The sequence below is a fragment of the Euprymna scolopes genome, chromosome 16 (assembly GCF_053919585.1).
Source record: "Euprymna scolopes isolate OS-2025 chromosome 16, ASM5391958v1, whole genome shotgun sequence".
NCBI classification, from domain to species: domain Eukaryota; kingdom Metazoa; phylum Mollusca; class Cephalopoda; order Sepiida; family Sepiolidae; genus Euprymna; species Euprymna scolopes.
In genome coordinates this window covers 19600268-19618100 of record NC_136497.1, presented here as the reverse complement: position 1 = coordinate 19618100, position 17833 = coordinate 19600268, and the positions used below count along the sequence as shown (strand labels likewise).

At 32.2% G+C, this 17833-nt stretch overlaps 1 long non-coding RNA gene across 1 annotated transcript in view; it reads left to right on the top strand.

Annotated features, from left to right (window-relative positions):
* The window catches only part of LOC145295861 (uncharacterized), a 255099-nt gene extending 240140 nt beyond the window's left edge, over positions 1 to 14959 (top strand). The window contains exon 2 of the long non-coding RNA XR_013869895.1: positions 14577 to 14959. This is a non-coding gene — a long non-coding RNA (uncharacterized LOC145295861). The remainder of the gene's footprint in view (positions 1 to 14576) is intronic.
* Positions 14960 to 17833: the final 2874 nt, after the last annotated feature.

The window sequence follows — 17833 nt, the reverse complement described above, 5'->3', positions numbered from 1 at the left end:
TTTTTTACTGACCAACTGTGTGGATTTAGGCCTGCCAGTTCTACTGCGGATATTTTATCTCTGAACGCATATACCATGAACTGGAAGAGACAGCGGAAGCTAGGGCTATAGACCTTGATATAAAAGCTTCAATATAAAGCCTTTGACTAGGTCTGGTTTTTAATGAAAATTAAATCATATGGTATTTTTAGACAAATACTAAACATAATCAGATCCTTCCTTGCTAAGAGAAAATTCGAGGTTGTCATCGATGATCGTACACTTAAACAACATGGTATTAATACAAGTCTCGCTGGAGTCGATCTTTCGTACTTTATTATTCCTAATATTAATAAATGATATTCCTGATAAATTGTGTCTCAAATGGATGTATTTGCTGATGACATAGATATAAGGGCAGAACTAATGTACACATATCCAAAGTAATGGCAGAGACCTTATAAGATGACCTCTAGTCTGTAAATAATGGTACCATTTAATGCTACTAAAACTAAGCTTATTTCCTTTAACAACAACAAGATAACCTTCTCAACCATCGTTAACTATGACAAATAACATCCTACTTGAGAGTTCATCTTTGAAATTAATCAACCTAACATTAACAAGCAACATGAATTAATAAAAAATACATTGGAGACATTACAAAGGCTGCTGCATAAAGGCACACTCCTTTGACTTGACTTGACTTTGACATATAGATGTTTGAGGTCCAGGTTTTGGACCTGTTCATCGTCCCAAGGGAAATATTTCCTAGACAACTTTGTGGCATGCGTGGCACAGAAACCCAGAAATTTGCACTTCCATTTAGGAGGATGGACAATATAAACTGGTTGCGCTGTTTTTGGCAATCTGAAAAACGGCTCTACCGTGATAAAAAAATCACTCCCGCCAGATAATATCCTGTATCTTTAAAAAACCACAATTCGTCCATGCATGGAGTATTGTGGACACATATGGGATACTTCATCTACGACTAATCTCTCACTCTAAGATAGACCCTTAAAAGAGTCTCAAATCATATAGCTCAAGCTCAAACACCTGTCCCATCACTGTGCATATTTTACAAGTATTTTAATTGAACGTATTCTGATGATCTCATAGTTCTTGTGCCCCCTCGACGTACATACACCCGACTAAGATGACAAACAGCCAAACCCTACTACCTCACTACTTAGATCTCTTGATGGAAAAAAAACAAACTTTCTATTTCCTCGTACTGCTAGATTTTTTTTTTACTTTACTCTTGTTTCATGCTTTGATGAGTGTATTAAAGTACAGAAGCTTAAATATAATGTGAACAAACATCTCGCTGCTTAACTCTCAACAGGCCCCTGTCAGATATCATAAAAAATGGCAGCCTATTACGTTTTTTATATTTTGCATTTATTTAATATTAATTATTTAATATTTTTACTTTTTTGCAATAGTCTATTTCATTGATGAGTTATTGCCACGTAATCGTGCTCTAAGAAATGTATATTTTTACTTGTAATTAAAAAAAAAACAATCCTTGAAACCCTATGTTTTTATATATAATGTATATGAGTACATCCGGGTTTCTCCTCAAAAGAAAATCATCATCATATCGTATGAATCCGAAGCTTATATTGTTGGCATCGGTTTTTGTTGTTAGAATTATTTCTAGAAAGGCATCAGGTACTTTCGGGAGAGACCAGGAGAATGCTGTAAACATCTTAAATGAAAATGATTTTTGTGGAACGAACTGGATTCGAAATTAAAACCCTTGGATATTTAGTCCGTGTAGTTAACAATTTGACCACCGTCAACGCCCATACAAGAATATAACTCCTTGGTTAAGCCATGAATACAGATTGGTAGACCAGCTTCAAGAGATGTCGAAAGAAACGCCGAAAGCACTGCACTTAAGGATATATAAGTCCCGAACCCGAACTCCTGTTCAGTAAAGTGACATAGATTATCACTCGAATATTGTAGACAAGCCCAGTCAGCTACTTGAAACAGTTTCGCAGGACATACCATTCTTTGAAATTTTGCTTGTATATGTAAATATGTTACAAATTTTAGTTTTCTAGTTTACTACCAACACGATTTAATCATGTTTGCTTAGAATTATAGAAATTCAAATTGGTTAACATCCAGATACTTGTTTATGAAACAAGAGTTTTAAGTTCGAATCCAGTTCGTTCCACAAAAATCATTGCCTATTATTTTTATCCGCTTGAATGGATCAGAGGAGATTGCAAATTGCATTTTTATAATGACTGAACTTATGCATTCATGACCTGATCGTTTCATCTCTTTGTTGCTGATATTGACAATGCAAGACTCTAAGAAAGAAACTCCTGTCATGGCCGTGCGTCAGAAGCAGAGATTCGTCATTGAATTTCTGGCAAAAGTGCATTGAGAATGATGGTGACTATGTAGAAAAATAAAATCTGGAGCATAAAAGTCCACCCATTTTAATGAACCACCCCCGGCTTCATACCTCTTCAATTTTTTTAGTTAAAAAGAGAAAATGTGGTTTTACTTTTACAACAACCGTCGTATAATTGATATATTTTCTTCTAGGTTCAGGAAATATGTCTCAATATGAATGGAATGTACTAATCCATCGTTCTCTTATATTTCATTCATAATTTTGTTACTAATTCCCTCCCCCAAATAAATCAAATAAATATCATATAAAACGAATAATTGCACCAAAAACAGCTTCTTAACTTTCAATGAAAGGAATTCTATATTTTTCGACAAAAAAATGTACTTTGCTGCGGGATATATGGAAGTAATAAAGTTGGAGTAGTGACATTAAGTCCTCAGTGATGGAATAAACGCACGAACGTTTGCAGGTTTAGTCATGTTTCAAGTTCGTTGAATAAAAAAATCGCACACACACGCGTATATATATATATATATATATATATATATATATATATATATATATATATATAAGAGGTGAGTGTATTTATATATAGATAGATACTAGCAGGGGAATGGCGCCCGCTGTTGCCCAGCGTTACACAGCTTTACCCAACGTTACCCAACGTTGCCCGGTCGTAAAATACGGTTAAATTAAAAAAACAAGACACAGAGAGAGAGAGAGAGAGAGAGAGAGAGAAAAGATACTTAGGTGATATCAGCCTGAAGCGAAGCTGAATGCCAAATTTTGTAAACTAATAAATAAAAATGCCGCGTGCTGGACGAGAACTCGTATAACTTAAGTTCATAAGCGAACACGTTATCGACCGGACCAGAACGACACATGTTATGACGTTGCGAATTTAGCTTTTTAATATGAAACAACGAATCGACCGTTCCCGCATGCGCGATTTACAAACAGCATCGAAATCAAGAGTTTCAAACAAAACGACATTTCTACATGAAATAATTGACGATATCCTTTCAAATCGTTCGATATTATGTGTTCGAAAGATCGCTCTACCAACGGTACTATGTTTGTGTCGCTTTGATGCGGATGACAAAAGTTTTTAGCAGATAATATACAAACACACACAAATACACAGGCAACTGAGATTTGTATAATATATATAATACATAATTATATATACAGACACACACACACATATAAATATATATTAACATATTAACATTCCCATCTTAAATATTTAAAATAGAATATTTAAGCATGAATATATATATATATAAGTACATACATATACATTTATATTAATGAATATATATATACATCAGAGTTTATGTTATATATTGTCATCCACATACAGTACTGCTTCGTTGTATCACAACTCATCAGCGCGGCTAGACAAACACCTTTCCCCAGCCATGGATTGAACTTACAACCGTCGCATTGACGGTCGGCAGCTCTCACCATTTGGCTACGAAACAGTGCCGTAAATATTTCTCCTAGAGTGTGTATTAAATCCACACCCTCCCGTCGCAAAGTGCTCGAACCATCAGCTTGTTTACAAACAAATTAATAGTGGGCTTCGCTTAATCGCTTTAAAAACGCGTCGGGTGAAAATATATTTACAAAGTGCTCACCCAAAGTATTTTTATGTATTGATATTCATATTAAAAACCGTTTTATACAACGTTGTTATATATGGTTCGTGTAATTGCATTCATCTGCAAAACATCTAGCCAATTTGCATATTCTTTAAAACATTCATTTTAATTAATTCCATATTAGTTTTTTCGGTTAAATTATATTCATGCAGAAATTCTACATGATTTACACTTGCGTAATATTTGTGTAACAAGCGAAAACATCTTTCTATATATATATATATGTATGAGTAAATATGTTTGTAAAAAATTTCCTACCAAACTCCTCTGTCAGTTTTTTTTTTGCCTATAATTGGGTTTTAGCCGGGGAAAGTCGGTGCAAAGGTGTGAAAATTAAAAAAAAAATGGAATTTGCCAGGTGAAGGTCGAGCGACGGCATTACGACTATGCATGTGTGACGTAATAGCTATTGGTTCATGTTTTCATTTTTAACCTTGTAGCAAACATGTCTTCATAGCTCCGGCATTAACGCCAAAGGAAAAAGTAAATCGTAAGCTAAACATTTTGGTTTCGATTCTCGGTGGTGGTAAAAAAATAATAATTTTCCATGTCGCCGCTTAGCAACAATGATAGAACAACGGTCTGTGAAAATTCTACTGTGGGTAAGTTGATAGCGTGTTATATTTATTTATTTTTTTTTGCATGACGTGGTCTGTAGGTTCAAACTCCGCACGTAAATTTCTTAATTGTTTTTAATTAATTGCAAAATATTTTATAAGACTTGACAATTTACGTGTTTTTTTCTTGCATGACGTAAATTTCTTAATGTTTTTTTTTTTCGTTAACTGGAAAAAAGTTTATATAGAATTATTTTATAAATGAAACAGTAGGTTCTCTAGAGTGCAATGTAGAATAACATATTTTGGACTAAGTTACTGCATGGAGGCATGTGAAGCTTCCTCCCGGGCGATTTCACGGATTTCGATGACAATAAAAATATAGGAATGTGAAATAATCGTTAATCATCATTCAATCCCGGGTAACGTCGGATCTCCTTGCTAATATAATGATAAATATGAAATCTGAATTAATCAAGGACCTCTCCGAAACATGTCAGTACATGTCTTAAGCACAGGGACCGAGAACAATTTTCTTTGTCCCAGTGCTCAAGCTCGAAGTGTAGTATCTGCACTGACATGTTTCAGAGAGGCTCTTACAAACAGGAACAGTTTTTATTTTCTCAGTTTGTATGTTTCTTTAATAAAACGACCTCATATCTCACTTCATCCCCGCGAAAACGTAAGTATACAAGTACCGACAGTTATTTTTTTCGAACTTCGTGGTTGCACCTACGAATGTTTTATTTTTTCAAATTTAAAAGTTAAATATCTCCGAAATTTGATTATCAATTTTTGCCCAAAAATGATATTTAAAACATAAGTGTCTCAGACGAACAAAAATGCAACCCCCCCCTTAAATGTGACGGACAAAGTAACATACAATCATTAACAGAGATAGGTGGACGCATGTGCAATGAGATACAATCATTGAATGTACCTACTCATAAGCATTTAAATAATTGGATCAAATTATTTTGAAGACCAATAAAATTTTGGCTAATGAGATTATTACGGCGACAGATGAGTATATGAAAATAGAAGAACCTGGATTTCTGAAAAAACAATTTCCTAGTGGTTATATGATAGTGGGTTTTAGAAAAATAAAAATAATTAGACCACAATGGATAATGACTTGTTGAAATCTGGTTTACTTCCGGCAAATCATCCTGCTGAGACCACGACCGTGCGACCTCGTTTCGTACAAAGGCCGGATAAAGGTCCTTTCAAATAGCCCAAGAGGTGAGACAGGGTACCGTGTGCGCCACGTGCCCCGTTAATTGGATACCATAGCGGATGTTGTCCCTAAGCTCTGACATCTGGTTTGACCCCCCCCATCAGCACAACCTTGTTCATTATATATATATATATATATATATATATATATATACATACATACATATATATATATATATATACATATATATATATATATATATATATATATATATATATATATATATATATATATGTTAACAGAATCACCCGGCGTTTTCCAGGATTAAATGTTAGACATTGTATTGATTATACTTATTTTAGTTAAATTATATGTATGCTAGTTAAAATAGAACTGCAAACCATTCGTAAAATTCGAACTTTTGTGAAATTTTAAAAGCATGTATTAGGCACCAATAAATCAATATTTCCCATGATTAAGTTTATTTGTCGTATTTTATTAAGTTTTTAAAGACAATAGGCACGCAACTTTCCATTTCAAAAGTAAAATGTATTAGATTTGCATAGTGCTTAATCCGTACTCATTAGACAGCCATTAGACACGATCCCCTAAATATTTAAACTTAAACCAACAACTTTAGACATTTTTAAACAAAAACTAGGTAACAAGTTTTGATCAACATAAAAATAAGGTTTATAGACATAAAGTTTAGTATAATCATATCTTGATTTTAAGATTTATAAAAAGAACTACAATTGGTGTAAACTGTTCTATTCAGGAATTAATTTTACCAGTTGTAGGGCGTGTATTTTCTCTCTCTCTCTCTCTCGCACTCTCTTTCTCTCTCTCCCTCTATATATATATACATACACATACATACATACATGTAGATATATATATACATATTAATATATTATATTATATAGATGTATATATAGTTCACAATTCAAAGTTTACAATCCAAAAATTTAAAAACTAGGTAGATATAAATATTAATACTAATATTTATAGGAAAATCTTCTGAAAAAATGTTCAATATTCAAAGTAGAGCATCGGTATATGAAAAGAAGTTTTAAAATTTTGCAATTTACACCATTTATTATTCGAACAAGAAATACAAAATAAAGGTGATTATTTCCTTTCACAGAGTTTTAAATAATATTTCCTATCCTCCGGGGAAAAACATAACAAAAGCTTCAAAGTACGAGAGAAGTAATATACTAAAGATTTCACACACACACACACACACACACACACACACACACACACACACACACACACACACACACACACACACACACACACACATATATATATGTAGATTCTTCTACTGCTCTAGTAGATATCTCACTGCTGATGCAATTCTCTATCTATATAAAAGCCAAATACGTCCAAGGATGGACTACTGGTATCATATCTGGGCAGGAGCTGCTAAAAACAGCCTATCCTGTCTTGACAGAGTACAAAATAGACTTCGTAGCCTAGTGGGGGAATGCCCTTTTCTGTTCCCTGCAACCTCTCTCCCACAGAAGGTACGTTGCGAGCCGTTGTTTTATCGTTACTTCCATGGAAAGTGCTCGTCTGAGCTCCAATCTCTGGTCCCCCTTCGCCAATCTTTCACGAAAGACATCCGTCTAGCTGAAACCACTGTCAGTAACTTTCCCCACTCTTTATATGTGCCTAAATAAAAACGTAGATTCCATGAACAAAGCTTCTTTCTTAGAAGTGCACGCCTGTGGAACTCTCTTCCGTTTGCCTGTTTCTCACCTGACTACAACTTGGATATCTTCAGGTCCAACATAAACAAGTTCCTGATGAACCGCCCCCTTAAGTAAGATGCTTTATCAAATATCCATTACTAACGATTACTACGATATTGTCCAATTGATTACTATACACGCAATAACTCTTATCCCTGAGTGGCCTCCGGGCCTTGATAAGTGCCTTCCATGTAATATATATATATATATATATATATATATATTATTATTATTATTAAAAGATAATAAACTTAAAGTTCACCTACGAAGATGTAAATTGGACCAGAGTGTAGTTGATTAGAACTTGATTAATATCCGTAATCCAATGGTATTATCGTTAAATACAATGGTGGTATATTTATCCATATGCTTGGGAAATTCAAATTGATGAAATCAAAAAGATGTAGTGTTTACCTGATATACGCAATGGGAAACTTTAATCTAATATAAATGCCAGTAATTATATATTGATAATCTAATCCCAGCCGAATGAAAAAGCTCAATACGCAATAGAGAGTAGAGCTTATTATAAGAGAAAGAAAATTAAAACTATAAGTGGAAATTTACAATCAAAATTTATTGTCCGACTGAATACTCTGAAAAAATTGTTTTCATGAGTATTCAATCGAACAATAAATTTTGATTGTAAATTTCAACTTACAGTTTAATTCTTTCTCTTATATATATATATATATATATATATATATATATATATATATATATATATATATATATGAGAGAGAGAGAGAGAGAGAGAGTTTCCATAAATCCGTGTGCATTAAAAAATTATAACTTTATTTGAATTTGCGATGAAACAATTTTCAATTGCAAATGTAAATAAAATTCTAATTTATTGATGCACGCGGACTTTACTGACATCTAAGCTACGAAACAGGTGCTGTCAATAATTGTGTATGTCAACGTACTAAAAGAAATAAACGGTAAGATGGTCAACATCTTGAAATTTGGAACATAAACTTTTGTCATTTACATTAATTTTTTCCAGTTTTTATTTCTGCGGTGATTAGGGATTCAGTTTTAAATCAAGACAACAAAATATAAAATGAAAACATCTTATTGTGTATTTTCTCATCCGTTACAGTTGTTTTATGACAGTTGGAGAATTTTAAATATTATATCATTAATAAATATTCAAAAGCACTTCACACAACCAAATACACTATTTATACATATATGAATACATTCATAATCTCTATTTTAGAGCATAACCAGTTGGATCTACCTACACACCATCTTTGTATTTTCTTATTGTTTTTTATTTTTCAATAACCTTCCTATTTCTACTTTTCGGATTTTTACGTTTAAAATGGGATTTCAACCTATTTTAATATTAATTTAATCATCTATATTTTTTATTTTAATAATTATTTTTCTTTTCCAATTTATTTATTAAAATGATTTATTTACAAATACTAATCCATCCTTCCATATTCTAGTTTATACCGATATGCCTGATTGTTTTTCGACAATCTACGATAGTTTCGTACAAACTGTTTAAATTCAACGATCTACCGATTAGTTTATGCTGGGCATTTTATTTCTTAAGAAGGAACTGAGATTAAAAGGTTAGTTAAATATTATTAATCTTTATCTCACATTGGTTATGCTAATAATTTAAATTTGAAAATGATCTTCTCAATTCTTATTAACCAATTATTTTAATTTAATATCTTTTGTATTTTCTGTTTCCGTAAAATCCTCATGTTCAAAATAAGATAACTCTATTTAGTAAATTTTTACCAATTTATCGAAATTAAATGTATTAATATTTTAAAATTTAGACTTTAGTATTTATTAATCACCTTTGTATTAATTTAAACTTATAATTCTAACATTATCTTCTTCATAACAAAATCAGTCCAAACTACTCACTTAGTTTTGTCCAACTTTATATTTTGATTAAACTTATTTAAATCTAACCCCACCTTTGTGTTATTGAAACCAGTCGGGTGCTATTTTATTATCTACATCTATTATTAAAATTAACATTAATTCTATTTTAGTTTTTATATGTTAAGTTTATGATTTGACAATTCATTTAATTATTGCACCATTTTCAAATCTTAGAATTAAATTTAAGCATTCTCTATCCCCACTTAAATTTTACTATCATCCTCAGTAAATGTTTCTTTTCCAAATTTAAAATACTAATAAGGTATATATATATATATATATATATATATATATATATATATATATTATTTTAATCAAATTTTAGGCGCAATAACAGAAATTTATTTATATGAAGACAGCTATGTATAACATCTAACTTTTTGTTTAAAATTTTTGATTTACTTAGTTTATACTTCTCGCTTTAACTATTATTAACCATCTAATTAAAATTCTTTTTTATTTTACCTAGTTCCCTAACCCAATCACCTAATGCAGTTGTGTTTCTTTTCTTTTTATTCTTGTTCTATCCTTATTTCTATCCTTATCTTAATTCCTATTTGGTTCATTCTCTTATCCAATTTTAAAAGATGCAACATGGTTTCGGTATCTGTCCTTAAAAAGCATCATTACCGGAATTTTAACATATTAAAATTTTGGTTGAAATACACTAATAAGGTGTATATATATATATATATATATATATATATATATATATATATATATATATATATATATATAGTGCCACGCAAAAGTATTGGATACATTGCAGTTTTCTTCATAACTTTAATTAGGGTTCAAGAGTTTACATAAAATTTGGTCAGTATATTCTTATTGCTATTCTAACTAATATGCGGGGTAGTGATTACAAAATTAAAGTTTAGAGAGTTTATATTAAAGGAAAAATATAAATCAACTAACGCAAAAGTATTGGATACATTGATATAATATTTGGTTGCATAGCCTTTATTGCGTTCAACAGCTTCCAATCTCTTTCTATTGTTGTACACATGTTTTTTTGGAAAGATATGCAGGTATTTTGCGCCATTCTTCGTTGCAGAACTGCTCTAGTTGTTGAATATTTTGTGGATTCCTCTTGTGAACATTGATCTTAAATATTTTACACAAATTTTCAATTGGGTTGAGGTCGGGAACTGACTGGCCCAAATAAGAACGTCAATTTCGTTATTTCTAAGCCAATCTTTGGTTAGTTTGCCAGTACGCTTGGGATCATTGTCCTGCTGCACCACGAAATCGCTATTATATCCCAACAAATCAGCAGATTTCTGGAGGTTTTTCTCCCAAATCTCCCTGTTCATGCGTCCATTCATTCTACCATTGATTATTTCTAGTTCACCAGTACCTTTGGATGAAAAACACCCCCATACTATAATCGAACCACCGCCAAACTTTACCGTAGGAATGGCATTCTTTTTGTTATAGGCGGTGCCATTTTTACGCCATACATGTGTTGCTGTGTTTCTTCCAAAGATTTTGATTTTCATTTCGTCTGACCAGATTACCTTGTTCCAAAATTCTTGGGGTTGTTCCCCATATGTTTTAACATAATTCAAACGTGAGCTGACATGTTTAAGCTTCACTTTTCTTGGATACAAAACCTGCACGATTTAGAACTCTATTGATTAAATCCTTGCCCACAATAATCCCAGCTTCTCTGAGGTCGGTTTGAGTTTCACAACGAGTCAAAAAAGTTTTTTTTGTACCTTTCTGCTTACCCACCTTGATTTTTTTTCCGTTTAATCTCCTTGGCCGAACACATCTTGGAAGATTTGCAACAGCTTCACCAGGGTTTTTAAACTTTCTAATAACGTTTCCAACTGTACTAAGTGGTAGATTAAGTTCCCTTGATATTATTTAATACCTTTTTCCTTCTTTGTGCTTATCAATGATTTTTCGACGAATGTCTATTGACAGCTCTTTAGTTTTAGGCATTTTTATAAATGAACTGCTTAACTTTGAAGCAGTGAGCCCAAACTGGAAGAATTTTATGAAATTATGATAATATAAACCTCTCTGATTGGTCAGTGATAACTCGTTTGCATTATTGCAACACGCTAAGCAAAAGTTATTTAAATTTATTTAAAAACATTTTTTTTAAGTGTATCCTATACTTTTGCGTTTGTTAATTCATATTTTTATTTAAATATAAACTTTCTAAACTTTGATTTTGTAATTACTACTTCAAATATAATTTAGAATAGTAATAGAAATATACGGACCAAATTTTAGGTAAAATCTTGAAACATAATTAAAGTTATGAAGAAAATGTAATGTATTCAATACTTTTGCGTGGCACTGTATATATATATATATATATATATATATATATATATATATATATATACATATATATATAATGTATTATATATTAGAAAAATTCTCAACATGTTAGAAAAAGCGCTGTATGTTGCACGTGCCGATTACTAGTATGCTAGAAGCGGATGTGGCACCCGACGCTGTAATGTCTGCATTGACCCCAATGCCATGAGCTGTCATCGTCTGATACTTATTGGTTTATAAAATGTTCATTGTAGCGATTTCACATTAAACCGTTTAATAAATTAAATATATAAAAATAAAATGTACGGGAGGGTGGAATATGTTTTGATCCTCACTCAACCCCTGACAACGATGGTTCATCCTTTCTAGTAAAGAAATAAAAGAAACTCCTTTTTATCTAATTGATATAAGAATTTGTGGTGTGTACATGCAGACGTATGGAACTTATATGGCGACGCTGAAAGTTTCTATTTTATCTAAATGCTCACAGTGTTTTATATAAATGCTTACACGCTCTACAACAGACACGACAGGAAAACAAATGAACACATATCTAAAAAAAAATGGCAGAAACACTAAAGGAAGACCTCCGATCCGTAGTGGAATGGGGACAAAAATGGATGGTCACATTCAATGCTTCCAAGACTAACCTTGTTTCCTTCAATAATTACAAGAAACCTTCCCTACCGCCAATAGCAATGGTCAAAGACTCTTTATCTGAAAGTACATCTTTTGAACTCCTCGGCCTAACGTTCACAGGAAACATGAGTTGGAGCAATTACATTGAGAACATTGCCAGAATCGCTGCGAAGAAGGTGGGTTCTCTCTACCGTGCTAGAAAGCTATTAACGCCTGAAAGTATCTTATACCTCTATAAGGCCAACATTCACCCATGTATGGAGTACTGTTGTCATATTTGGGCTGGTACATCTGCCACTAGTCTCTCGCTCCTAGACAAGGTTCAAAGAGTCGCTAATCTGATAGGTCCTGAACTGTCAGCTAAACTTTAGCCTCTGTCACATCGACGAAATGTAGCATCTCTTTGCCTGTTCTACAAGTACTTTAACGGTGAATGCTCTGACGAACTGCAAACACTTGTGCCCCCTCGACGTAAATACCCCGACAAATCCGACAAGCAGCTAAATCCCACCGCTTCACAGTAGAGATCCCTAGATGCAAGAGAGTCTTCTACTCCAGTAGTTTCTTCCCCAGAACAGCTAGACTTTTGAATTCCCTTCCGGGTCCCGGCTTCCCCGACTGTACTGACACGCAGAAGTTCAAGTGCAACGTGAACCGATATCTTGCTGCCCAACTTCCTATACAGTACCTCTGATGCTTATGTCCCTGATAGTAGCCCCCTACAACAAAGTGGCAATGTGCCTTGTTTTGGGTGAAAATGTAATAAAAAAATACATTAAAAAAATATCAAAGAATAGTTGAATCGACAAAAAGTAAAGGAAATCAAGAGAAAACAATGAATCACCGACAGAAAGTGATCTTTGATTTTTTCGGTTAATTGCAACTTATTATAAAAGTTAAAACATGATTTCTTGGGACATAACTCAATCCCAGAATTAAATATCTAGTTTTTGTTATTAAAGTATATAGGAAAACGATACTTAGGAGAAACAAACGCTGAAAACTCATATTTAGTCTAAGAATAGAGAAATAATTTGTCTCATCCATAGGACAGACACGTATATCAAACGATGAATTTTAACACATTATACACAACATGCAAATCACAATATTGGTTTCGAAAATGTGGGAAAATATCACCCATTCTTAATGATAACTTCATCCGCAAGATTACAAATATTATGACCCCGTGACTAAACATTATTTTTAGAATGTTAATTATAGCAATGTGTTTTGGATTACTTTGAAGCATTTTCAGATTAAAGCCATTGATCCATAGAGAAAGTGTTCAAGAATCTCTCCATATTTTTTACCCTTTCTTTCATTTTACTAATTTCACGTATAAACTAGCTAAAACCCACCGCCGACTGTGTAAGGAAAAACAAAATGAGTCGTTTTTCAAGTCGTAAAACGTTTCAATAAATACTTTAATATGTTCAAACAAATTGATCTAATCTATACAAGTAATTTAGTAATCTAATTTATAAAACATACTATGTCTGTCTGTTTGCTTGCCTCCATTTTTGCAAAATGCACCCCTTCAATACACAAAGTCGCAGAGCGGCGAGAGACGGGTAAAATGATTGCATTTTATGGACCATTCTTTTTCGGGTCTTTAACCGGTAAAATTAGCTGCTAAGAGGTCAAAATTGAAAAACAATTTGAACTTGGAAAGTGTAAGTCGACTTAAGGCAATTTTGTGCGCATACGCATATATATATATATATATATATATATATATATATACGTTAAAGTTGGTTAGTTTTTAGCTATATTTTATCTATCTGACTGTAGCTCAAACGGCAGCGACTAATGCTAGAGCGCTATATGTTTTGGTTTCAATTCTAAATGATGGACCCCCAAGTCATTTTTTACGTTTGAAATTACTACTATATTGGGTACAATATAATATATAATAATCGACAGAGAATTGACTCTATAATAATAAATAAGAAATCTACATAAATTGAAATATATTTTCACGTCTTTTATGACCGGGCAGCGCCAGGTGGCAGGCTATGATTAATAATACTTGAATAAATAAGTAATCATTAATCATAACGCAATTATTTGCGACAGATTAGTGTTTTATTAAATTGTTGAATCTATTTAATTCCACAGACCATTTTATTCAATTGATTTTACTTATTCTAATAATTTATAAAAATCTAATATTTGTACTTGAGTTCTGTTTGATTTCTCTTTCAGAATCGAAGTGTAACAGAGTGAGGACGCGCGTACGCAAGTGCCGAGTTTGTGCGAAGTGACGTCACCGTAATGAAAAAGACTAATTAAAAGAACATATGTGCACAGACAAAAGAAACGAAACGAAACAAAATACCCCCCCCCCCAAAAAAAATAAACAAAGATAAGACTACTAGTCAGAATTATCACAATAATCCAAATTATTATTCACATCTTGACAAAATCCGACTCATGGTGTTTCTAGCGTATTTAAATCTAATAAACTGGTAATCCGCAATATGTTTATTTATCTTTACATTGGGATTTAATTAAAAAAAAATATCAGATATATATTGTTTGATAGAATCTCGCGATATTTCCTTTCTGTAATAAAATGATGTTCACGTTTCTATGTTTTGTGGCTGAAATTTATTGGTTGCTCTCAAGCATATATTGTATGTATCGATTTGATAGGATTTCCACCATTGTGGGATTTCCGTTACTGTATTATTCAGAGCGAAATAAAACCACCGGACACAATCCAGGAAACGGATAAACCTTACTGCAGTAAGGCAACCACACGCGTCCGGTAAATTCATCTTATTACTCAATGAGAATATTCATCAATAGTTCAGCATAATTGGTCTAAAAACTGTATTAATTTACGCACAATCTCAATAGCAACGTTATTCAAATGTGCTTGAGACAAGCTAAGAATGAATACATTTGATTTCTACAGTTCACCTACATTTTTATTAGACCACCCGTGCAACCCTTTTCCTACTATTAAAGAAAAACGCTTTCATGTGGAAACGTTTCGAAAGCAAAGCCCACCACACAGCTTTCTTGTGATATTTTCGGCACTAGTAGAAACAAGCTATCGTAGGCCACGGTTTCCGTGGAAAGTTGTAAAAATAAATAAATAAATATAAATAAATGAAATTAAAAAAAAAACGTAACCATATGCGCTTCGATCGTTAAAAGTTGCGGCGCTTCACTTCATAATCTTTTCTTGAGTGGCAAATCTCTTCCTGTATATTGGCCTTATGCTCTTTACCTCACACCATGTTATTATGATTAAAATAAATCATACATATGTTAGTAAAATAACCAACATTGGTAGGGCGTTAAAATCATTTAAGTAATTTTTAATATCGTAGAATGTGCGCATTTCCCTAAAGCTCAAGAGGTCTTATGTGTGCGTACAAAATTATGTATACAACTTTAGTATAACAAATAAGTGGTATAAGTTTATATATTCAAATTTCAAGATGTTAACCATTTTACCGTTTATTTCTTTTAATACATTGACATGCACAATTCTTAACAGCACCTCTTTCGTAGCAGAAAATAATTAATGTAATTATTATGCCAATTTTTAAATTTATTTCGCCCTTAACTTATCAAAAGAAAAAGTGCTTAGCAATTTTAAAATAAAATAAAAGCCATATTGGCATGATTACGAAATCCGAAAATTGGGAGAGAAGTTATTAATATTTCATTGATTTTTATTCATAATTAGTCTAAGTTTATTTACTTAGATAATATTGATAACTGTCAAATCTATAATGTATGTATTTTTATTTATATTTATACGAAACTAATTAACCAACCTATTGTTTTTTCACCCTAATAATCCATTATAATCGAAATGAATACAATGTATTAATACAGGAATTTAAGTAGGTGACTTTACATTCAAAGAAGGCGTAACAAAATCAAAAGAATTATTGCAACTTCTCTCTTTAAAAGAAAGAGACAATATAAAAAGAGTATGAAAGTGGAAGAAAGAACTATAACACTATCGCCAATATTGCAAGAGGAAATGACAGGCACGTCACATTTCTGCATGTAATTGCAGAACAGAAACTAAATATATTGACGAGATGTTGTCATTTTCAGAGCTCTTTAAACAATTCTAATTTATGAATTAGCTCTTCTTGCCTACAGAGCAACGGTCTCCGTATTGTCACTCGCAAGATCTCCAGATATACTATTGCATAAAAATATGTGTGTGTGAGGTTTTGTATCAGAATACATCCGGTAAGTATCGAAAATCGATAATCGAAAAAATCCAATTCAAGAATGAAGTCCGATTTTGACCAAAGTTTACAGTTTTATACAACCTAACCTCACAAGTGTATTTGAAAGTTTTATCATCGCACAAGCAGACAGACCCGTCGTATAAAATAAATAGTAGTTTCTTTTATAAGACAGGGACGATCGAAATGAATGTTTCTTTTGAGAAAACAATTCGACCATAATACGTGACTTTTGTACGCTTAAATTTAAATCAAGACTTTTGTACGCTTAAATTTAAATCAAGAGATTATATAAAAATAATTTCATAAATCAATTTTTGATTCTTTGGGGCACGTTCGAAATGTATATTTATATTTTGAGCACAATTGAACCATGATACTTGAATTTTGCGTTAAAACTTTAAAGCGAAGCCATTATTTACTTATTATTATATAAAACTAGCAGTATATCCTTTACAGTGCAATGTAAATCATTATGTATTGTGGACTACGTCACTTCGAAGTGGCAGGTGAAACTTCCACCCCGTACACTAGAGTATGAAATAAATCAATTTAATTTAAAATGCGCGAGTTTTTAACGATTTAGATGACAATAAAAGTATGAGAGAGTGGAACATTTGTTGATTCAAATTCAGTCCTAGACAGCATCCGGTTTCCCTTCTAGTATATATATATATATATATATATATATATATATATATATATATATATATATATATATATTTATATATATTTATATATATATATATTGTCACGTATATCTCCCCTATTTAGGGATACGGAGGGCGCATGCGTGACAAGGGTAGAAAAAAGTAAGGGGATATGAAAACAAAGAAAAAATGGAGAGAGGGATTCTTTTAAAAGGTTTTCTTTTCTAAAATATTTATTTCATGCGGACAAGTTTTCCGCGTAAGGGTATGACTCGTGTTAAGGTCCTTTTAGGGTTCGGGTTTTCTTTTCTATACAGAAAGGCCGAAAAAACAAACGTGGATTAATTTTTATGAGACAAACGGGATGCAAAAATAAAAATGGTCGAACACAACGAATGTGAGAAATAACGAAGCCAACACAGTTCTACCAATGTAAAATAAATTTATTTACAGATGGGGAAGGAAATCAAAGAAAAGAAAACATTACGGGGTATGGGATATTTCTAACTACCACCAACTGAGCGAAAGTCCTGAAATGAAAGAAGGAAATAATAGCGTAACTGGAAATTATGCGATAACACAGAAGATT